This window comes from Cyprinodon tularosa, unplaced genomic scaffold (assembly GCF_016077235.1).
Source record: "Cyprinodon tularosa strain WSP-4 unplaced genomic scaffold, ASM1607723v1 ctg430, whole genome shotgun sequence".
NCBI lineage: Eukaryota > Metazoa > Chordata > Actinopteri > Cyprinodontiformes > Cyprinodontidae > Cyprinodon > Cyprinodon tularosa.
This window is the reverse complement of record NW_024039153.1, coordinates 515,476-521,397: the sequence shown is the minus strand read 5'-3', so window position 1 is coordinate 521,397 and position 5,922 is coordinate 515,476. Positions and strand designations below refer to the sequence as shown.

At 36.7% G+C, this 5,922-nt stretch overlaps 1 long non-coding RNA gene across 1 annotated transcript; it reads left to right on the top strand.

Annotated features, from left to right (window-relative positions):
- The first annotated feature begins 1,808 nt into the window (after positions 1 to 1,808).
- LOC119792778 lies at positions 1,809 to 4,269 on the top strand. Its single transcript, XR_005282029.1, has 3 exons — positions 1,809 to 1,901; positions 2,374 to 2,492; positions 4,040 to 4,269. It is a non-coding gene; the product is annotated as an uncharacterized LOC119792778 (long non-coding RNA).
- The last annotated feature ends 1,653 nt before the right edge of the window (positions 4,270 to 5,922 follow it).

Genomic DNA, 5,922 nt, shown 5'->3' with positions numbered 1-5,922 from the left:
GTTTGCTGGCCAATTAAGAACAGGGATACCATGGTCCTTCAACCAGGTACTGGTAGCTTTGGCACTGTGTGCAGGTGCCAAGTCCTGTTGGAAAATGAAATCTGCATCTCCAAAAAGTTGGTCAGCTGCAGGAAGCATGAAGTGCTCTAAAACTTCCTGGTATGTGGCTGCGTTGACCCTGGACCTCAGAAAACACAATGGACCAACACCAGCAGATGACATGGCACCCCAAACCATCACTGACTGTGGAAACTTTACACTGGACTTCAAGCAACGTGGATGAAGTGCCTCTCTTCTTTTCCTCCAGACTCTGGGACCTTGATTTCCAAAGGAAATGCAAAATTTACTTTCATCAGAGAACATGACTTTGGACCACTCACCAGCAGTCCAGTCCTGTTTCTCTTTAGCCCAGGCAAGACGCTTCTGACGCTGTCTGTGGTTCAAGAGTGGCTTGACACAAGGAATGCGACAGCAGAAACCCATGTCTTTCATACGTCTGTGTGTGGTGGTTCTTGAAGCACTCACTCCAGCTGCAGTCCACTCTTTGTGAATCTCCCCCACATTTTTGAATGGGTTTTGTTTCACAATCCTCTCCAGGGTGCGGTTATCTCTCTTGCTTGTACACTTTTTTCGACCACATCTTTTCCTTCCCTTCGCCTCTCTATTAATGTGCTTGGACACTGAGCTCTGTGAACAGCCAGCCTCTTTAGCGATGACCTTTTGTGTCTTGCGCTCCTTGTGCAAGGTGTCGATGGTCGTCTTTTGGACAACTGTCAAGTCAGCAGTCTTCCCCATGATTGTGTAGCCTATAGAACTAGACTGAAAGACCATTTAAAGGCTTTTGCAGGTGGTTTGAGTTAATTAGCTGATTAGAGTGTGGCACCAGGGGCCATCAATTTTGAACCTTTTCACAATATTCTAATTTTCTGATATGATGTATTTGAGATTTTCATTTGTTGTCATTTTTAATCATCAAAATTAAACAAAATAAACATCTGAAATATATGAGTTTGTATGTAATGTATGAATATAATATACAAGTTTCACTTTTTAAATGGAATTACTGAAATCAATCAACTTTTTCATGATATTCTAATTTTATGACCAGCACCTGTAATCATCTCAACTTTGTAACATCCATTTTAATCGGTTGCTCTTTTTAAAAAATTGTAAAATAAATACATTAATGAGGCCCCTCTTACGCTGTTTTGTGTTGTTTTTTAAACGCCAAGAGAATCGGTATTTCTCCAACTTTTGTCCCTTCAGCCTGACAAAAATAAACGTCAGTCACCGAACACAACAACACGTAGTGTATTTTTAATTTTTCAATGCTGATATAAGAGGATGGAAACTGGCTGATAGGGCACACAAATTAAGACGTCCTGCGAAGATGAGAGAAGAATATCTGGTTAATCACCTTCTAATGTAAAATATGACAGATTACTGGATTAAGGACATTTATAGTATACCACATCACACATATCAATTTTAGAGAAATTGGAAACAGTTGCTCTTTATTTCCCAAAGATATGGGAGGAGGAGAGGAGAGAATGGATGTTTCAGCTGCCTGAAATAATCTGTTCCCCCTCCATAACGGGAAGAAATTGATTTACCTGCAAGTCTTTAACTGTGCTTATTCCCCTCACCACCAAGAACAAATCCTGTGGATTTGGTCATATTTACTCTTTATTTGCAAAAATTAAAGTGGGGGAACCATATATTTCAGTTTACTGAAATAATCTGTTCCCCCTCTGATCCAGCACCACCTCCCTCTGGTCCATGATTATCTCCCTCTGCTCCAGCACCACCTCCCTCTGCTCCAGCACCACCTCCCTCTGCCCCATCATCTCCCTCTGCTCCAGCACCACCTGATACGCAGAGAAAATCCCTAGCAGAGAAATGTAAATTTTCTTTTAAATTCTTATAAATATATATCAAAGCAACCCTGTCTCTCGTCCTTAGACAGCTGGAGATAGGCCCCAGCACCCCTCACGACCCTGCTTGGGATAAGCGTGACATAAAATGGATGGATGTATCAAAGCACATAGATTTCACTTTGTATTATCATACATATGTGTCTGTTAAAAATGTATTTGTATGGATATGCAATTTAGTCTTTTTTTTTAATGAAGAATAATTTCAGTGAGTCAGTAAAAAAACAGTTCTAGCTTTATTATTAATTGCTATGTTCAAAGTAGCTGAATGAATCTGTGAAGTTAATACTTTCTCATTCTCCAATCATATGAATTGCATATCGTTGGATAACATATGTAATATGTTGTAAAATTGAATGAAATAGGTGCCATGATAATGAAAATAATCTTTAACTTTTGTTTCTTTTTCCACTTCACCTCAACCCCTCCTCCTCATCAGATGTCCATGAAGCTTTTTCTGGAAAAAACGTCTTTGTCCTTCTGTCAAAAGTGAATGCATATAAGTTGTTTTACTCTGACATTTACAAAATTGGTCCTGGCATGGAACTGGTGAGTCAGGTAGGTACAATGACCATATTGTTTAGGAATATCACAGCAGTTAAAGTATATAACTAATATTTTTTCTTGTTACACATTGCAGTCTATTAATGCATTTTTGGCTGTCATCGTGAATGATTACAACAGACAGAACAAGGGACAGGCGGCGTTCATAGATTCCTTTGCAATGACAGCAATGTGGCAGGGAAAAAGTCCTAGATTAAAGGTATATCTTACACATTTCATTATGTGCAGTTGACTGTATATGTATTACTCCTCCATGTGTTAGTAATGTATTTAGAATCAATAAAAAAATGTTTATGGTTTTATCCTTTTAACAATTTTTTTCTATCACCTGTGTGTTACAAAACATGCTTTGTTCTTGATTAATAAAAATGTTTAATTCATTTTTTATCATTCACAGATGAACCCAATGAATGAGGAAATTATTCTGGGAATAAACAATCAACACCACCACTGGACTTTAGTGGTAATACTTTTTTTTTTTTTTTTTTATAACATTAATTAGCATACTTATCTCATAAACAAAAACCACATAAATAATGTCAAATGCACGTCTAGGTGATCTATCCGCAAAAAAAAAAAAAGTCTTTGTTCTTGGATCCAGTGGGGGAATCAAAACAAGAAATCAAGAAATGCTTGCAAATCACAAGGTAGGGTTAAAAATGAAATTTTTAATGAAGAATTAAAGTCATATAAAATTGTTCTTATTAATGTATCTATACTTACAGGGCATTTATGAGGAAGAAGGGGTGCAATGTCTCACGTTGGACATGTGACACTGTCAAGCATCCAAAACAACAGGATAGCACATCATGTGGTGCATTTGCACCGAAGATGCATACATATTGTCACACAGTGTATGACTTCAGGATTTTGATATATATTTTTACACATGCACAGGGAATACTTTCTTTGTAACTTCAATTTAAATCCATTAAATGAAGCCGTACCTCTCAGTTTGCAGAAATGATCCTAGCAAAAGAGGTTGTGGATTTTCCTGTTTCCACTGAGGCAGTCTACAGCATGAGGTTTGAAATTGCTGTGAGACTTATCCTTAACAGTGGTGAGGATAACATTAATATTCTTATTTTGAATGTTAATGACAATTGCTATCACAATTACCATTATTTGTATGTTTCACTGAAACATCTATACTTAGCCAAAAATTAATACATTAACATGGAATCAGAAAACATTTATTTATGGACATTGTTTGTACTGGGATAATCATGTGTGTTTGTGTGTGTGTGTGTTTTTATAATGTTGTTATTACCAGATGACCTAAAAGACTTGTGTCACTTCTGTGGAGAGATGGAAAGTGACACGGACGTGAACTGGGGAAGAACTTTTTTAGAATTTTTAAAAGATTTAGTATAAGTTAAATGATAAGGACAAGTTTTATCAAATTGTATCTTGCATAATGAAGCTTTGATAGGATCCTCCAGCAATTGGAATATAAGGGAATCTGAAATTATTGATTGCGTAGTGTAATCGCAAAGACATATTTTTAAAATAAAACTTTACATTTTTGGTTTCTTTCCTAGATCCTCTGTGACATGTGCCTGAGGTGGTTCCATCAGGCGTGTGTGGCTAGCCCACCAACTGAAAAAATTTTTTACTGCTTTGCATGTTTGCCTTAGGTTCCTGAGTTTGCTGTGGTGTGCTGGTTTATGCATGTTGTTTAATGCTTCATAAAGGACATTTTAAAAACTATGTTTGATATTTATTCTTCCAAGACTTTATTTTAACATAGTTATTGAAAGATTTAAATTCCAAGGCCTCTTGCCTTTGTCAAATGAAGAGCAGATGTTTTTTGAATCAAAGTTAAGGACTTGTGGTAATTTTTTTCCCCATGTTATTGGGAGAATGGATTATTAGGGCAGCTAAAACAGCTGAAATAATCTGTTCCCCCCCCTTTAATTTTTGCAAAAAAAGAGTAAATATGAAAAAAATCCAAGGATTTGTTGTTGGTGGTGAGGGGAATAAATACAGTTAAGACTTGCAGGTAAATTAATTTCTTCCCATGTTATGGGGGGGGAAGATTTTTTCAGGCACTGAAATAAAACTGTTCCCCCCCTTTTAATTTTTGCAAAAAAAGAGTAAATATGACCAAATCCACAGGGTTTGTTCTTGGGGGAGGGGGTACCATTAAAAATTAGGGGTTTTTTTTGATGGGGGGAAAAAATTTTTGGGCTGTTTTTTCTTTTTTCCCTTCCCAAATTTTTGGGGAAAAAAAGAAATGTTTCCCTTTTCTAAAATTTATATTGGGTGGAAATAAAAATTTTTGTTTTGTATATTTTACATTGAAGTATTAACGTTTCTTCTCCTCATCCGCCAGGAAACGTCTTATTTGGTGTGTATCAGCCTTTATTCTCAATAAATGAAAAATTAAAAATCCTAAGGTTTGTTTCGGTGATGAAAGTTATATTTTCGGTCAAAGGGGCTGAAGGGAAAAAAGTTTTTTTGGAGGGAATACCATCTCCCCTTGGCGTTTAAAAACAACACAAAACAGCGGTTAAAAGGGCCCTCAAAATTTAATTGGGATTTATTTTAACCAAATTTTTTTTAAAAAGAAAACCCCCAACCCGGGTTTAATTTGGGATGTTTACCCAAAGTTGTAAAAAGTGTTGATATGACGTTTATTTTTGTAGGCTGGGTTTTTTCCTTTGAAAAAAAAAAATGGGGGTCAAGGAGCCCCAAAATTGAGGGGAAAGGGCAGATCCGCCTCTCTGGCTGCAACGCGCGCTCCCGACACAGGGGGAACAGATTTTCACGGGGAAACAGAATTTCGCACAAGACCTCTTCTTCCGTCTGTTCGGTACCATTTAAAAACTCCAAGGACCGACCGCAGGAAAAACAAAACCGCGTTAAACTGCTCACATGAGTGCCGCAGAACGGGCAAAACGCAACTCGATTCGCTTCCATCTTGGGTCATCATGAACGCTCCGGTTATCACTTCCGGGTAAGCTTCGAAGACAGTCCCTCCCTTTCCGTAAGATTTTGTCAGTTGTAAATTAGTTTTTTGAAATGTAAATTTGTTTTATGATTTGTAAAAGTGTTTCGTTTGTTGTAAATTTGTTTTCTGAAATGTAAATTTGTTTTATGATTTGTAAAAGTGTTTCGTTTGTTGTAAATTTGTTTTCTGAAATGTAAATTTGTTTCGAGATTTGTAAAAGTGTTTCGTTTGTTGTAAATTTGTTTTCTGAAATGTAAATTTGTTTCAAGATTTGTAAAAGTGTTTCAGATTTTGTATTGTTGGTTTGCACTTCCCGGCCACCGTAACGGAGCGCTTGGAAAGGGAGCGTTGGTGAACTGCTGGCCGACATTAGCGTACATACAGGTGCTGGTCATAAAATTAGAATATCATGAAAAAGTAGATTGATTTCAGTAATTCCATTTAAAAAGTGAAACTTGTATATTATATTTA